This window comes from Elaeis guineensis, chromosome 11 (assembly GCF_000442705.2).
Source record: "Elaeis guineensis isolate ETL-2024a chromosome 11, EG11, whole genome shotgun sequence".
Lineage (NCBI taxonomy): Eukaryota > Viridiplantae > Streptophyta > Magnoliopsida > Arecales > Arecaceae > Elaeis > Elaeis guineensis.
In genome coordinates this window covers 110,058,423-110,076,823 of record NC_026003.2, presented here as the reverse complement: position 1 = coordinate 110,076,823, position 18,401 = coordinate 110,058,423, and the positions used below count along the sequence as shown (strand labels likewise).

The following is an 18,401-nucleotide window of genomic DNA, read 5'->3' as shown; positions in this document are numbered from 1 at the left end:
TCTTCTTGAGATTTACCTCGATTCCTCGTTGTGACACAAGAAATCCAAAAAAAATTTTAGAAGTTACTCCAAACACATACTTAGTCGGATTCAACTTCATCTGATATTATTGAAGTGTGTTGAAAGCTTCCTCCAGGTCCCGAACATGATCTGAAGTTTGAGAGCTTTTCACCAACATGTCGTCTGTATAAACTTTCATGTTTCACCAATCTGTGCTTTGAAGATCTTATTGACAAGCCGTTGATAAGTGGCTCCGATATTTTTTAAACTGAAAGGTATTACTTTATAGCAGTATATATCTTTGTCGGTTATGAAGGCTGTATGCTCCTCGTCTTCGGGTGCCATCTGAATCTGATTATGCGGCGAAGGCATCCATGAAACTCAAAAATCGGTGTTCCAAAGTTACATCAACTAACTGGTCGATCTTTGATAAAGAAAAACTGTCCTTCGGACAAGCTTCATTCAGATTTGTGTAGTCGATGCAGATTCTTTATTTTTCATTAATTTTTCTCACCATCACTATATTGGCGACCCAATCGGGATAAGTAGCTTTTCTAATGAAGCAGTTGCAAAGAGCTTGTCGACCTCTTCGTCGATGATCTTCTGCCTTTTAGGAGCAAAAAATCTTTTCTTCTGTCTCACTGGCTTGACTTTCGAGTTAATATTGAATCGATGAGTTATTCTTCCAGAGGAATTCCTGGCATATCTGTTGCCGACTAAGCAAAAATATCAGTATTTATTCTCAGTAGATTTATTAATTGCTGCCGCTTTGGATCAGACAGCTGTGATCTAATTTAGACCGTCTTCTCAGGTTCTTCTTCTTTTAATGGGATGGAAACCAGTTGTTCGACTGGTTCACCTCCCTTTTCATTTTCTCTTTGGTCTAATTTATCGACGGACAAAGAGTCTTCGGGTTGATTATTTTGTGTGAAAACTAAGAAGCAGCATCAGACAAGTTATTGATCTCCATGTATCTCTCCGACTCTATTTTTTATCGAAAATCAGATTAGTAGATGATAAGTCGAGACTATTGCTCTCAGAGCATTTAAACCAAATCATCCGAGTATGGCATTATAAGTCGAGAAAACTCGGACAACCGTGAATGTCACGAGAATAGTATTCTGTTGTGGTTCAGTTCCTGCGGTTAATGAGAGAGTGATTTCTTCCTCCACAGTGATTGCATCTCCTGTGAAACTAACTAATGGAATCGAAACTCTTTTAAGTCGATCAGTAAGTAGTCGCATTCAAGAGAAAGTCGAGTAAAATAAAATATCTGTTGAGCTTCTATTATCTACAAGATTTTTTTTTACATCATAATTAGCTATCATTACCGAAACAACAATAGCATCATCATGGAGAGTTTGAATTTTTCGAACATCTTCTTCCGAAAAAAATTATTACATTGTCGAGTCATCATTTCTTCACTGACTCTTCTTCAGAAGTTGCCCCACAGTTTGGTCGCTTGGAGATCATGTTGTTTACTCCTGCAGTCGGTTGATTGTGGATAGTCTCCTCAGTTTGCTGCTGAGATTGTCGGTCAGTAGGAGATTGAGTCGGTTGATCCTTTTGAAACTTTCTGAGGTAGTCTCATCGAATCAGGACTCCTATCTCATCTCTGAGGTAGATGCACTGTTCGGTATCGTGATCGTGATCATGATAGAACTGACAGTACTTCTTCTTATCTCGGCTCCTCGATGGTACTTTCATTGATGGGGGGTGTCGTAAGTATTCTGCTCCTTCGATCTCCATCAGGATCTACACACGAGGAGCAGAAAGAGGAGTATAGGAGTCATACCTGCCACAGTTCGACTTCAGACTCTATTTCGTGGTAAAGCTCTGACAGTTGGCCTACTTGATTCGATCGAAGCTTCATCTTTCTTTTGTTTCTTTTTTTGACTTTTTTTATCTATTTGGCATCGGTCAGAAGCAGTTTCATTCACACGAATATATTTATACGCGTATTTCAGAAATTCAGTATAGGTCCGAGGGAGAGTTTTGTCGAGAGAGTAAGTAAATCTGGATCCTCTCAAACTCCTTTTTATGATCAATATAGTCATATCTTCATTGAGATCCCTGACCTTAAGCATGGCTGTATTGAAGCGAGCCACAAAGTCTCTCAATATCTCTATCTCACTTTGTTTGATTGAGAAGAGACTGTCGGATGTCCATGACGACCTTCGACTTGTGCTGAAGTGGACCATGAAAGAATATTCAAGCTGCTCGAAAGAGTTAATGCTTTCCAAACTGAAGTCCGAAATACCAACCTCGAGCAGCCTTCCGAAGAGTTACCGAAAAATCAATGCATAAGAGGACATCGGTTGCCCCCTAGATTATCATGAGAGCCTTATAGCTCTCCAAGTGATCGATCGGATCGATGGAGCCATCATATGACTCCATCTGCAGTATCTTGAACTGAGAGGGAATCAGTTCATCTAAGATGCATTGAGAGAGAGGCTGGGCAGTGTGGAAGTCGTAGTCATTGGAAGATTTCCGACCTTCTACTTGAAGTCGAACGAGCTGATGATCAATTTTTTGAAATTTGCATTCATAGTCATCAAGTTACTGTTACTGAAAAACTTCAAAGATGGAACCCCTTGAAGAACTTGAAGAAGGAGAAGCAGAAGGCGTCCGCGGTCGTTTTTCCTTCTTGATACTATGTGCACGAGAAGGAGAGGGAGAACCCGCGAATGGTAGGTGGCTCGGTGAGAGTATCAAGAATGTGGTTGTCCGTCTCAATGGGAGTGTCGAGACAGTCACTCCAGAGATAAGGAGGGTGAACACCGTAGATGATGACGGCTGTACCTAGATGGCACTGACTGAGCCACTAGTTGCTCTACTGGTGGCTGCTGTTGCTGCTGGGTTTGCTGCTATTGGAGGCTTTGAACCGCTTTCGTCAAAATTTTTATTTGCTGCATATGTGCAGCAATCTATACGTTCATGGTGACCACAAAACGTGAGAAACTGGATTCTGCCATCGGAGGTAGGAGATCTTCCCAGAGGGAAGACTGCCTCGTCGATCCAATCGAATGCTGAGCTCTGGTTCTCGGTATGGTTGACTATAGTTTTTCCTCTTCCTAGCGTGCCAATCTATTGCGGTCAACTCTTTGTCATCTGTCATCGGTGAAGAGCATCTGTAAGATAAAGTTTTCATAGACCGAAGTTATTTTCAGTGGGGACCCTCCGATGCTTAAGTAAGAGATGGGGTTGATGAATAGCTAATAACAATGTTGAGAGTGGCAGAGTTTTGATCCAGAATTGTCTTATTCGTGCTGCTCATTTATCTCTCCTTTTATAGATGATTCTGATATAACCGTCGAGCACATGGTCTCATATTTTATTGCGCTAGATTATAAGACCATAATCGTGGAGTTAGTGGGCTGTTTATTCTCATTAATAGCTATAACATGTAGTCGATAATCGTTCATAATGGTTTGGATATGTTGAGCAGATAGACCAACTATATATCGATAATACTGATAAATCGGTAGAGATAAGTCGGTAGAAGATCCGAATGTATATCGGCTGGTAACTCTGATATGTCGATGGTCTTTGGTCAGAGGTTGATCAAGTCATTTATTGTTGGTCGATAATAACAGACTGTTGGTCGGTCAACCGATTATGAGTCGGAGCAATATGTATATTCGGTCGATGTAGAGTCGGAGTCGGAGGTCGGTTGATTTGTTCCAACAATATATATATATATATATATATATATATATATATATATATATATATATATATATATATATATATACATATATATATTCAGCAGTGATCCCATCTTTTGCATTGGCATAATGTAGGCAGCAGTTACAGCCACCGAGCACATGCTTTCTGACAACAAGGAAAAAGCCTTCAGTGATCTACACTCAAATTAGAGAAATTTTTTGTGTACCGCACGCAGTGCGCGTCGGGGCAGTGCACAGGAAAAAAAAATTTATCGGCTCCGCACGTGAGCTAATCACTATGGACGATGCATATGTTTGCGCACTGCATATAGTGCACAAAAATTTTTTTTCTTAAATTAAAGGCCCAATGTAATTGGATACTTAATCCAAAGATATAAACTACCATCTTCTCCCCCCACTTCTTTTTAGTGCTCATTTACAGCTCCTTTGAGGCTGAAATCGAACCAGATATGAATCGAATATCAATATATCCATATTTTTATTTATTTTATTTGATGAATATAAATAAAGATATGCAGAGATATTAATCGGATGTAAATATTTATATTCATATTCATTTTAAATAAATATAGATATAAATCAGATACTAAAAATATAGATATAAATATGGATAATTAGATAATTAAAATTTATGATGACTGAATGAAAGATATTATTAAATAGATGATAAATCAAGTTAATAGCATGTTAATATAATTATATTTTTTTAACAGTTAATGAGTATTTTATGAAATTAAATAGTGTTATAAGTAGAGTCAAATATTCAAATACTGATTGCATAGTTGTCTATCTATATTCATATCTATTTTTGTTTAATGGATATGGATACGGATATGGATATTAGTCGGATGTTTAAATTTTCATCTACATCTAAATAGATTCAGATATAAAAATAGATCCAAATAGATAAATATCCTATCTACTTTCGCCCATATGCTCTTTATACCTATAGTGTATTGTGAAAACTTGCCTTTAAGAATTTCTCAATCTTCATCGACCACAAAAAAATTAAAAAAATTAAAAAAAGTTCAATAGTCACTCTTAAGAGTCTTAACGAATCCATAAAAACTATGTAGTGGATTATATATTTCGATTAGAGTAGCAAATTAATAAGTTTGGTCTTCCTTTTGATCCTTTATCTTTTATCAAAAAGATTTTAGTAACGTCAATATTACCAAATCTTTTTAAAAATATTTTTTTATTGGAATAAAAATAATAGTTATTATTAATCAAATCATCATTTTGACTCAATTTTTCAGAAATACAATAACAAATTCCATAAAGACTATAATAGTAATAATATATGTACTACCAATAAATAAAAATTAAATCTTGGCTTTCGAAAAAAATAGAAAAAAATTGAATGGAGACCATTGAAAAGGCATAAGAAAAAGATTATACCAAAAAAATTATGATAAATGTAAATAAAAAGAATAAAAAATGGAAGGTATAATAAAGTATCTTCAGATCATGCTAAAAAAATCTTTCTCTTTGTTATTCCCTCACCATCATTGTTTAAAAATAAATAAAGAATAAAATCATATTACAAATAAATAAAGAATAATTCAACTATAATTAGATTAAAATATTTATTTACAGTATATGTGATAGAATATAAATATAGATAAAAGTATATAAAGATCTACAAATAAATAAAAAAAATTAAATTACTTTGATATTATATATTAAAATATAGAGTAAATTATAGAACACTTCATGAGATTAGGAAAGAATTACACTTACATCTAATAGTTTAAAAATCTATATTTATGCATCTAAGACTTATTTTTAGCTAACAATTTAATCAATAACTTAACAAACTGTTAGTCAAATGTTGACCGTAAACAGGGTCAAAATGCCAATTCAAAAAAAACCTAAACAACATAATAGCCATTCAAGCATATAAGAAAATATGTATATCCTTGTCTCCTCTCAATGATATTTTTTATTTTTAATGTGTGATAAATGATTTGACTAACATTGATAATTTAACTAGATATAAATATAGATTTTTACAAATTATTAAGTATAAATGTAACAAAGAGAGTTCTTGTAATTATTCACTCTTATATATATATCATAAATTAAAATTTTATATTATTCTTTTGAAAGGTATATTACATGTGATTGTGTTAGGATTTTACGTCTCGAGATTCAGCCCACATTGAGCCCACAACGAGGTCCGTGACAAAAAACAGAGTCCAACAAGACCAAGATCACCCCAAACGAAGCTCGGATGGAGGAGATACGAGCTTTTGAAGTCGGCACGAGATTCAAAGTGGTGAAGGACCGTCGGCGGGACCAATGCACGGGATGCGCAACCCAGCCCATGCCGGTCTTACGTGCGGGCGTGGCCTAGGCCTGCGCGCGCAGGCCGGCCCAGGCCCAGGCACCTGTCTGGGCCCTGTACCCTAGTCCACCGTGGATCGAACAGTCCATGGCAGACCGCATGGGCGTTTCCCATGCGTTTCTCGCAGTCCACTGCACTATTCCATGGACCGATCGTGATCGAACGGCTTAGAGAGTTTTTGGTCTTGATCCGATGATTCAGAGGCTTGATTTGGCTTATTCAGGAGATCTAAATCTAATCTAATTAGGTTTAAACCTCGTTTAAGGCCTTTAAAAGGCCTGTGTCTCAACAAAGAAAGAGACGGTGGTTTGATTTTCTACTGTGAACGCCGTACGGAATCCGAGGAAGAGAAAAAAAGCTCGCATTACTGAGAGAAGAGCAGAGGCTCCTGGGCAGCGGACGTCGGTCATTTCAGGGGTTCAGGAGGGCCTTCCAAGAGAGAGAGTTTTTGTGAGGAGAAGTTCAGGTGAGAGAGAAATTGTGTGTACGAGGGTTGAGGATGAGATCTCCTCTTGTAAAATTTTTTTTTCATAGTGAAGTTTACATGCCCCGTGGAGGCGAGCCCTTTTGTGGCTGATCCACGTATTTTGATTGTTTTTGTTTTATTTCTTCTTTCTTCCTGCTGCATCGCGTGGTACTGAAAAGGTCCTGAGATGGTATCCTGGCCAGACATCCATCCCAACAGGTTGGATACTAGTAAGCCTAGAAAAGAATTAAATTTTAAGTAAAAAGTATTTTAATCAGCTAAAACTTATGAAAAATCTTCATCCTTGTTTTATAAAGATTTTGACTAGTTAATAGATAGACTAGTTATCAGATAAACTTAAGAAAAAAATCTTTGTCTAACGATTTTGAGTAGTTAACCAATATGGTTGGGAAAAAAAATCTTTCTCCTTATTGTAGGAAGATTTTGACTAGTTAACGGATAATAATCATCATCTACAATCATATCTTCCTTCACATGAGAGGATAGGTACACAATTTTTTTAAATAATATACACATTCATCCTGCTCTACCTTTCCACAATGACAAGAAAACCAAACCACTCGAATCATCAATATTGGACAGCAGGAATGAATCATAAATTGCCTCCAAACTTTATTCGTGGGGAGAGGTCTTAACCCACACCTCTATTTGTATTCCTCGGATATAATATTGCACTAATGTCGTTATTAGCAAGACATGCAAAACAGACATGGCCAAAGTGAAATGCTAAAGGTTACTTGCTAGATCACCGTTTGGTGCACCAATTCGCCACGCCAATTGATGATTAACTGTTCGTTAATCCGAAAGTTTAAGCAATGATCTAATAGGTGACTTTAGTTAAACCATCGTATCAATATAACACTGATAAATATTCTTTAGGATCTTATACCAAAAAAAAAAAATCTTTAAAGTAACAGGCAGTCTATTCTTGGGTCATTTCTTCTTGCTCTGACGTCATAAGAAAAATATATTCAGATAGGACGTGTTTAGTATTCTCAAAAAAATATTTTTATAAATTTTAAAATAGAAATTAGTTTAACAATAAATATAGTGTTTTTAAAAAAAAAAAATCAAGAAGAAATTTTAGGATTAGAAAATTAAATTTCAAACTATAATTTTTTTTCAAAAAAAGAAAAGAAAAGGGAAATTCGGACTCGACGCGCCTTTAGCCAAACGACAAGCACACTTGAACCCGTAGGGTCACGATCACGGACCCCTCGCTTGGGCGATACCTTACTTTATGGGTCTTTTCTCGCTCTCTAGCTTGTCTTGGGCGTCCCCACCACCAAATTTCCGCACTCGGCTACAAATATTCGGGCTCGCGAGTTATTAGCTAAAATAATGCTACCATAAGGGAACGAAAGCCACGTGGATGCATCCTGACTAAAAGACAATGTACCATGGCCACCACAATCAACGGCGGATAGGCCGACAAGGACAGCAACCTTTTGGAGGTCCCCGAAGGAATCCGAAGTTCCGAACATTTGTTCTCAGTCCACATTATATTTTCCAAATTGCCACCCCCAATCCACCTCTTCCCGCGTCCCAACTTCTGCCCTCTCCCTCACACGCGCCACTGCTCACCGCATAGCCAACATCTAACATCTGTAAATTTCCTTCTCCATTAGCAGTTAGATTGTTAGATTGCATTTAATATGTAGACTCCCTTTTCTTAGATAGACATTACATTCTCTTTAACTTTATCTACTCTCGCGTGGTGATGTGACGATGCGATGGAAGTGCGATGGAAGCAGTAGTTTTTTTTTTTTCTTTTTTTTGTAAAAGGAAGAAGTTTCGAAGAAACTAAACTACTGAGACAGGTAGGTAGTTATGGAATGAATCCCGTTCACCTTTATCTTTTTGTTTTCTCATTTTGATTTTGATTTTGATTTCTGAATGATTACAACGTGACCCACTTGTTCCTTTATACGCGACTAGAAAAGATAACTGCATCTCGGAAGCAAGGCTGGACCCAGAACATCCACCGGTGTCACGGGGAGATTTCCTTCCCTCGTGACTACCTGAATCTAGAGGCAACGCACTTAGAAATAGAATATAGATTGAGGTATAAACGACATGCTTGACCCTGCCGCCGCTCGATAACGGCAAAGAAAAATATACAAAGACGAATCTCTCTCTGCCTTTCTTTCAAGTTTCATCATCTACTTTCAGCCGTCGTATGCCCCGTTCCCCATCACAAAAAGTTCCAAAAAATTGACAATTTATATACCAAAACAATACCAAAACAATAGAAAGACTAAAAATGAAAGAAAAAAAAAATGAAAAAGATCTACCAAGTAAACAGAGAAATGAAGGCAGGTAACTATATCTCGCTAAACTCGCCATCCCGGCAAACGCCCACATCAATTGTCATCGTCTTATTCCCCTTCTTCGCATTCTTCGGCGACGATACCACCCTGCAGCAATTCCTCCTCGGCGCCTGCCCATTTTACAAACAACAGCAAGAAGAAGAAGAAGAAGCATTTCATCAAACATTATCTATTATAATACATATTTAACCAAACCGAATCAAATTAATTAATATACATGAGTAAATATCAAACAATTACCCTGTCCCAGAGAGAGGGGTCGGGCTTCTTGTAGACGACGACGCGGTCGACGAAGGCTGAGGGGTTGTCCATCTTCCAGCGACACGCCGGGTGGACCTCTCGGTGACGCTCGTATACGGTGATGGTGGTGCGACGGGCGGCGTCGTAGCGGGAGGAGGAGAGGTAGTACACGGAGGGCTTCTGGCAGGGGTGGCGAGCCACGGGGCGGGTGTTGAAGGAGTAGGCGGTGTAGTCGGCGCGGCGGTACCAGTTGAGGAATGTGCGTGCGGGCATCTCCATCTCCCGGGGGGACATGACCCCCCGCACCAGGTGGACGGCGAAGCCCCAGGAGATGGACACGGTCCAGAGATGGTCGGCTTCGTAGCAGATGGACTGCTGGAAGACGGCCGCGGAGTCGAGGCGGACGGGGCCGTCGAAGACGCGGTGGAGGGCGGCGGCGCGGGAAGAGGCGTTGGGGAAGACGGGCTGGACGACGTCAAGGTGATGGAGGGAGACCAGCGGGGCCACGGGGTGCGCGGCGAGGAGGCCGAGCAGGTCGCCGTAGACGTCGAACTGGTGGAAGCCCGGGTGGCGGGTGAGGGGAACACCGAGCTCCGCCATGCAGGCTTGGATGCGATCGTCGCTACCATACAGAGCCGGGTAGCGGTGGAGGCAGCGGTCCTGCATTTGGGCGAGGGCGGCGGCGAGGGGGCGGCTGATGGCGAACCCGCCGCCGCCGTAGGCCATGCCGTAGGAGAAGTAGATGTTCTGGAGGTGGCTCTCGGAGACGGAGCCGATGTAGTAGGGCTGGCGGTGATCGAACTGGGAGAGGACGCGGACGAGGTTGTCGGGGACGAAGACGGTGTCGTCGTCGCCCATGACGAACCACCGGACGTTGTCGAGGCCGAGGCGGTACGTCTCGGAGACGATGCGGGAGATGCGGATGGCGGAGCGGCTGCCCTTCTGGTGGGTGTAGGGGAAGTGGGCGGTGTCGCCGGAGAGCTTGAGGGGGGGAGGCCGGTGGCGGAGGCGGAGTTGTTGAACTCCTTCACCGGCTTGTCGAGCCAGACGAAGCCGCGCATCTGGCGGGGGCGCCACCAGAGCTTGATGTAGTCCTTGCGTCCTTTCCACAAGCTGGCGGAGGCCGCGATCCCGAAACTACATGCTGAAGCCCCGTGGCCGCCGCAGCGCGGGCGGCTGTCCTGGTGGTGGGGACGTTGGTGGCCGAGGGGTAGTATGGACGGAGAGATTAGAGGAAAGGTGGAGGACCGGATCGGCGACGGCGGAGGTGGTGGTGCTGGAGCAGGGGAGTTCGCTGTGAGAAAGGGAAGAGGTGCGGATGAGCCTGACGGTGTAGACAACGTAGATGAGGGAGACGGAGATGAAGATGAGGAGGAAGATCCTGATCCTGGACATCAACATGGGACGGTTGGAAGGCTTGCCGAAGAGGGGTGGCCGGCGCAGAGGATGCCCCATATGAAAGGGTTCTTACTGTTGTTGGTTGTGGTCATCGGATGGTAGCCATCGGAGACATCCTTCGGCCCTCCCCCTCCACCGGCTCTCATAGTCCTCTACCTCCTCCACCCTTTTTCTTCTCGCTCTTTTAGATGTCCACCTCTCACCTCCCTCCCTTTTTTTTGGGGGGTTTATTGGAGGGGGAGGAAAGGGGAGAGGCAATGCAGCTAAAGAGCGTAAACGGATAGAGATGAAAGAAGAGATGGATTGAGATTGAAATTAGAGGAAGAGGGAGATCTCTCTTGGGATCCGATCTTATCTAATATTGTTATGGTGTCGGTCCGTCGGTCGGCTGGTTGGTCTGACTCCGATATCTGGACGTCAGAGCGGGCATGGGCTTGGGCATGGCAGGAGGAGGAGAGAGATTAGAGGCAGCGAAGAAGACGACGATGAGAGGGGGTGGTTGGGATTAAGAGAGCTTGGAGTTAGGAGGCGGAGGCAGGGAGGGGTTGGCATGCATTTGTGGCAGGTTGTGCACCCTCCCCGTGCGCACCTCTCTCCCTTTCTTCCAGTATTACCAAAATTATAACACAAGGGTTAAGTGTACATTTTGGTATTTCTATATATAGCCAATGATTGAAATTTATGGATAAATTAAAAAAATAATTTCCAGCGGTAACTAGTGAAACGATGGAATAAACATCCCGATTGGTACGCACGCAATGTGTGAGAATATATTAAAGACCAAAATATAATTTAATATAATAATAATAATTATAAAAATATAAAAAAAATAAAATTAAATAATATTTTAAATAAAATAAATTTATTTATTTTTGATAATTTTATTTTTTTAATAAAATAAAAAGATCACAACGTCGAACATAAATACATCAAATAAAGTCAAAAAAATAAAATGTCCCACAAACACATCTGAAATAGCCTGCAAATCCATTCATAAAACTTCTCTTGAATAATCCTTTATATAAGAAGCAACCTAGTCTATAGTCCTGCTCGTCTTTCGATAAATATATTTGGCTCTAAGAGAAGCACACTCCCTGACTCCTTGAATGATATCGTGCAAAAGAGGATAGGCAGTCAATGATTCTATCCAACTCTGGATCTATCTAATAACAGTAGTAGAGTCGTTTTTCATGACCAAATGCTCAACTCTAAGCACTAGCTTTGCATAGGTAAGTCCCGCCCCAATCTTCCAAATCCCTAGTAAGGTCCGATTGTTGAGAAGCTTGTTCATTTGATCAAAGAACCTCAATCTCCTTGTCCACCCCTAGATCAACCCACTCTGGTCACCTATCACCCCCAAGTTACTTTGCTTGCCGATCGAAGGGCCGCCATGACACCCCTGGAGAGGGAAGAGGCATGGAGGAAAGAAGGTCATCGATCACCGAAAGGAGGGAGGAGTGGGGGTTACCTCTGCTCAGTCCCGAATCAAAGCAGAAATGGCCAGTAAGGAGGTCACAGAAGACTTCGAAGTCACTCTCTTGATGCAGGGGCTAGCCATGATTCAACAGACTTAAGTATTGGTGTGGAGCCCCAACTCTGGATTTCCATCGAGGCCCTTGACTTTATGTCCTCCTTAACCTACTTTTAGCCCATCCCTGACCTTGGTGAAAATGAGCTTCTAGGCCTCTTCTGGCCCAACCCAGCATCCACCATATTTAGGTCCACCACCATCGATGAGCCTCCACACTCGACCCCTTTATGTGAGCCCAACTCCATTAGTAGGTCACAGCTAGACCCAAACCCAGACCCAGAGCCCAATACTTGCAGCCCAACTTCTTGCCTCTACGATGCATCATCAACCCACACCCCCTTCTTCGGTGATCACCACCTCACCACTTTGGATGGTTTTTTGCCAACCTTCTGGGTCAAGTAATGACTCGAGCAAACTTGACTAATCCCAGAATGAGCTAGATTGAGAAGGGGACAAGCCTGACCTAGATGAGTTCGATGCTAATTTGAAATCCTTTTACGATCACTGGTTGACTTTTACCATCCGCAGTTGCTAGATCCTAATTTTCACCATATAGGGGCTGAAGAGCGACCATCAATCCTATTCCATCAACTTGCTATTGGTGTCACTTGTCGAAGCTTTCAAACTACCACCCATTTCCACCATCATTGGCGTTGAAGCATCACCAATTGAGTTTAAGTTTTGAGAAGTTCTCCAATTGGATAGGTAGCTCAACCTTAAGTCTTCGTTCCAATGGAGAAAACTTACAGCATTCATCCTTATGACCAATCCAGTCACAATGGAAGTAGAACAGTGTAATGTTCTCATAGATAAAAGTTTGCCAGAAAACTCTAGCTCGACCCCTAATATTAGGAGTGGCAAAATATCATCCGATCTGCAAACTTGACCCATATTCGATCCACCATAAATAGATTTAGATTTAGGCTAAACAAATTCAGATCGTAAATAAGTCGACTCTTTTAATCTATTTAATAAATAAGTTAGGTTCATGTTTCAGATTGTTGACCTATTTAATCCGTTTTACCCATTTAATTTTTGGGTTGGGCTAAATTAGCTAGTATATTATTGATTGGGCTGTTTAAATAGATTGGATAATGGGCTAATAGGCTCCTAAAAAAAATACGTGGTTTTTTTTTTCTATTCCTTTGATCCCATGGTGGAAGACATACCACGCTACTCATTGTATTTCACCGATTTCCAATTGTTACTCAAAATCTCAAATCCTTGCTAGGGTTCTTCCCCTCCCTTTCTTCTTTTGCACCATCGCTATTCTGGAGACAATGTCGATTGGTGGTTGATGATCACTGATCGTGGTGCAGGTGATCGAGAGGAGACTGAGGGAGGTATGGGAGTGCTGGTATGTGAGCTCGAGATAATTGAGCATGGAGAGGTGGAGATGCCCGACAAGTGAGACAATGACTATGCGGGCGAGAGTCCTAGCGCCATCGGTGAGTCACTAGATCCTTCGATCGGGGCCACGGCAAGGAGCACTGTTGGGAGATTTTCTGGATGGAAGAGGAGCATAGGGAGCTTCGACAACTGCGGTCACCAAATCTCCTTTGATTGAGGCCGTGGTGAGCAGTGCCATTGAGGGATTCCCTAGATGGAAGAGGAGAGAAGATGCAGAGAAGCACGGTCTGGTGGAGCGGTGAGGCCCATGAGGGCGGAGATGCAGAGAGGTGGTCGGGGGGAGGAGCAGGGTTTTTTTTTTCATGGTCGGACGAAGCAATTTTTTTTTCTTTATTTTTTTTAAAATAGGTTGTAAACAAGTTGGGTCGGATAACCTGTTTATTAAATAAGTCCGGTCTGGATTTTAAAATTTGACCTGTTTAATAAATAGATCAGATCTGGTTCAAAATTTTTTGATTCAATCTGTATTTGATCCATTCCATCTATATCCGATCCGATCTAATTGCCATCCCTACCTAATATTGATGGCCAACTTCAAGGGTTTTGAGGTGTCAATCTCGACATTGACCTTGGCATAGCCCAGCTTCTAGAGCTGGTCAACGAAGTCATCCATGAAGATGGGATGGCCCACTGCTCTGGCGATCTAGAAAATGGATTCTTGTCGTAATACTCGAGAGGGAGATGTGGCAATTGGATCCAAACCATCATCTTCTTCACTTGATCCATTACAAGGATGAAATCAGGGACCCAAGACTCCATCACAAGGATGCCACGATGATCCACGGCCCCCTCACCAGCATCGCGTTCTGGTTCTCCTTCATTTTAAACCAAAACACATGATGATCTTTCAAGATAGGAAACGATTCAACATCATACTGAAGTTTGCCCCATACTTTCTTTTCTCTACACCTAGTTTGGTGGAACCCTCATCCCCATACTATGAGTAGTCACCACCATCCACTCCTATACCTAATGTAAAGCCTCGATCCTCTCCACAGGCCGCTCCAGGACCTCTGTGACATGCTTCTGAGGGTTTTCTAACTCCTCTATAATATGGTGGCTTGTCTGTTGAGCCTGCCTTGGGTGGTCCTGGGCCACCTTAGCCCATGTTCACTCCTCGCCCTTGGATTTAGATTGCCCTCAACCCCCATCATCGGGGGAGCCACTGGATGCCTCCTCACTCAAACCACCCATCTCGCCCTTGCACTGCAATGGTTCGAAGAAACACCTAAAAAGGAGCATGATCTTCAAAGTAGCTACCGAACACAAGCAACCCAATAGGTTCCTTAGCTTTGTGATTATTTTACTTTCAACTTCTTATTACAATAGTAGAAAAAATGAACTACTTAATAGTTTAAACATTTGCAATAAGATAAATAAATATATGCTTATACAGAGATATCTGATTCTTATTGATTTGATGCACAAGATTCCAATTTCTCATTTTTCTCATTTTGAATTTAAAATTTTATTTTAATAATTTATTAATGCTACCAATTATTAATTAATATTCATATTAAATACATATAGTAAATATTAGATATAATTAATATATATTAGATATAATTAATATATATTAGATTTATATTAAACTTCTACATTAAGTAAATAACTTCTATATAAGTATCAATATAAAGATTTAGTCTCTTTATATGTAGCATTAAATAACTACTGTATTAAAATCTTCATATTATTATTAATACTAACACTAATAACTTCTACATTAAAGATATATTTAAATTCTATATTGCATAAATATTAATATTAAAATTATTACCTTTTATATTATTTTTTATTAATATTAATCTATTAATGAATATTGAAGAATGATCTTTATGTAAAATTCAAACATTGAATTAATTTCCTATAAAATAATCTTTATATATAGAAGTTATTAAATATTAATATGTATTAAAGATTAATCATCTAATAAATATTTAACATTTAAATAAATCTAAATGCTAACCAAAATATTATTACTTACTTTATATCTTTAAGTATTAAATAAATCTATAAAAAATAAGCAGGTGAATGCATATCTATATAATTCAGCTTTTATAGCATGGCAACTATAAATATAAAACAAATATTTATATTTTTGAACTAAATAATTCAAGACTGAGATACAATAGAAATCAAAAATAGCTAATTATTAGCATTTATATGGTAACTATTACAAAATCTGCTTCTACTTGCAGCAATCAATTTTTTGTTGCTTCCAATGTATACCTACAATACTTTAATAATTTCTACTATGAGAAAAATGAATAATTGAAGGACTGATAGAAAAGTGCAATACTAATCTTCTTAACTACCGATCGTTTTTTTTTGTGCATGAGAACAATTAAATTTTTCAATATAAGAATCACTAAAAAAAATAGTTTACCTTATCGTACATTTTTTTAATTTTTTATGTGCATGCATAGATTTCTGAATTAATAGAAATCTCTCTCTCTCTCTCTCTCTCTCTCTCTCTCTCTCTGCATTTGTGGGATCAATGGGAACGATTTAATTTCTTATGTGCATGAACAGATTTCTATATTGATAGAATTTTTTTTGAAGAATAATTTAATTATAAAAAATTAATTTTTCTTCCAGTATGAACGAATTTCAATTTTTGATCAAACTTTCTTTTTCTTTTTTTTATGCATATGATTTTTTTTGTGCACGGGGATGATTGAATTTTTCTGTTTATATTTTATTTTCATTATGTTGTGTGTGCATGCAATTTTTTTTGTATGCGGGATGCAAAAATTTCATTTCTAACATGACTTTCAAAATTTTTATTTGTGACATGATTTCAAAAAATATTTATTTTTTTTATGAATTTTTGTTGAATCTTGAAGAGTGGTCAAGTGATGGCCTGATCCGAGTAACGAATCCCAGCCCACCAAAACCCAAACAAAAAAAAAAAATAGGGGAGTCTTCTTCCTCCTCTCACCGTCTCCCAACCGGAGTCGGAAAGAGCCCCCTCTGGCTCTATTTAAGAAGGAGAACCCTCCTCTCTCCCTCTCACCGGAGAATCTCGGGTCAATCAGCGGCGATCGTCAGGAAAAGTGCTACGGATATCCTTACTGTGTCCGTCCCAGTTTCTCGCTAGAAAACCCCACCGGTATCAGAGGTAAGCCTTCTTTTCTCTTTCTCTCTCCTTTCCCTTCCTTCCCGTGCCAGTGTGCATGTTTACTAGCGATCAGAGTCGTCGGATTTTCATGAAAAAGAGGTTTGATTTTCTTTTGATTTTTCGGATGCCGGTGGTCGTCGTCGGCCACCGGTTTGGACTCATTCGGGTGGTGAGTCGCGCTCCTTCGGCCGCCAACCATCTTTGTGCCGGTCGGTTGTCGGTCGGCCAATAATTTGGGGGGGGGCTGTAAGGTCCCTTGTTTCGGCCCAAAGAAAGCCCAGGAAGAAGAAAAGAAAGAGAAGAAGAAGAAAGAAAAAAAAAGAAAAAGGAAAAAAAGAAAAAAAAAAGAAGAAAAATAAAATAATAATAATATAATAATAAATAGGATTTTCTCTCCTCTCTTTTCCGTGAAGAAAAAGAAAAAAAAAGAAAGAAAGAAAGAAAAGAAGAAAAAAAAATAAAATAAATAAATTAATAAATAATGATATAAATAATAAAATATGAGAAAGAGAGTTTCTCTCTCCCTTCAGCCTGAACTAGTATTTTCTCTCTCTAGAATTGAACTTTCTCTCTCTACTTTCTCTCTCTAAGTTATTTCTCTCTCCTAAGATTTTTTAGAATTTTAAGAAGAATGATGATGAATTTAAATGATCTTAGTGATGGATTTTTTGATCTACGATCGTCGGACGGTACACCGACACCCACTTTGATCAAATTAGGTATTTTTAGATTTTAATTTTTATAATTTTATTAAATTATCCACATGATAATTTCAGCATGATTTGATATGATAGATCGGATTTGTTGAATCATATCGTCTGAAGAGTCCAAGATAAATTTTCTCTTTCTAAATTTTTTTTTCTCTAGAATTTTCTCTCTCTAAAGCTATTTCTCTCTCTATCGATTTTTCTTTCTTGATCGATTTATCAATGAAATTTTTTTTTAATATTTCTGATCTGATGAAGAATCTTGATCTATGATTGTTGGGTAGTGTATTGGCATCCACCTTGATCAGACCATGAATCTTTTGATTTGATCATCCATGATCTCGATCTAGCCATGACTTGATTTGATCATGTTGATTTCACCAATCGAGATATTGGACCAATCGTAATGTTGGATTGTGTTACCTGATCAATTCGAATTGTATCTCATAAATTCTCTCTCCTCTGATTTTCTCTCTCTACTTGATTTTATGAAATCAATGAAAAAATCTCGATCCTATCACTTCGAATCCGATTTGATCCGATAGTCAAACTTTGGATCGTTTATGTCCTAATTAGATTTTGATTAGATGAAATTAGATGATCGGACCCAATCTAAACCGTTGAAATATAGTATTCGTATTCTTTCTGATTGTTGAATTTGATCTCGTATAGGTATCGTTAACACCTGATAATCGGATGTTGTGATATGGTTTATGAACTGAAGAATTTTGGAAGAAAATGTATAGAATTATGTGGATTTATTGGAATGCGTTCGAGGTAAGTAATGTTTCACTTTTTTTAGATTTATCGATAAATTATAATATATTTTTCTGATATGATTTGTGAAACGATGCATGAATTGGATGAATGGTATTTTGTTATGAAAATATCTTATTTGAAATGTTATGATGAAGCATGATTGAACATATTGATTCTATAATGCATTATATTGATTGATTTTGATACTACATGATTATATATTTTATTATCGAAATTAGAATATGAAACATGATTTATGAAGAATTCTGATATAAGAACAATATGAATTGACAACTTGACTATGTAAAGGATCCCGTCCATGGGGGCATATGCGCAATTGATTTGTCCTGAGGGTTTACGTTACCAGAGAGACCAGTGA

General features: G+C 39.2%; 1 non-coding gene across 1 annotated transcript; it reads right to left on the bottom strand.

Annotated features, from left to right (window-relative positions):
- Positions 1 to 8,730: 8,730 nt before the first annotated feature.
- LOC105054219 (uncharacterized) lies at positions 8,731 to 11,110 on the bottom strand. Its single transcript, XR_012135255.1, has 2 exons — positions 9,097 to 11,110; positions 8,731 to 8,966 (listed from the first exon to the last, which is right to left on the bottom strand). It is a non-coding gene; the product is annotated as an uncharacterized protein (transcript).
- Between the last annotated feature and the right edge of the window lie 7,291 nt (positions 11,111 to 18,401).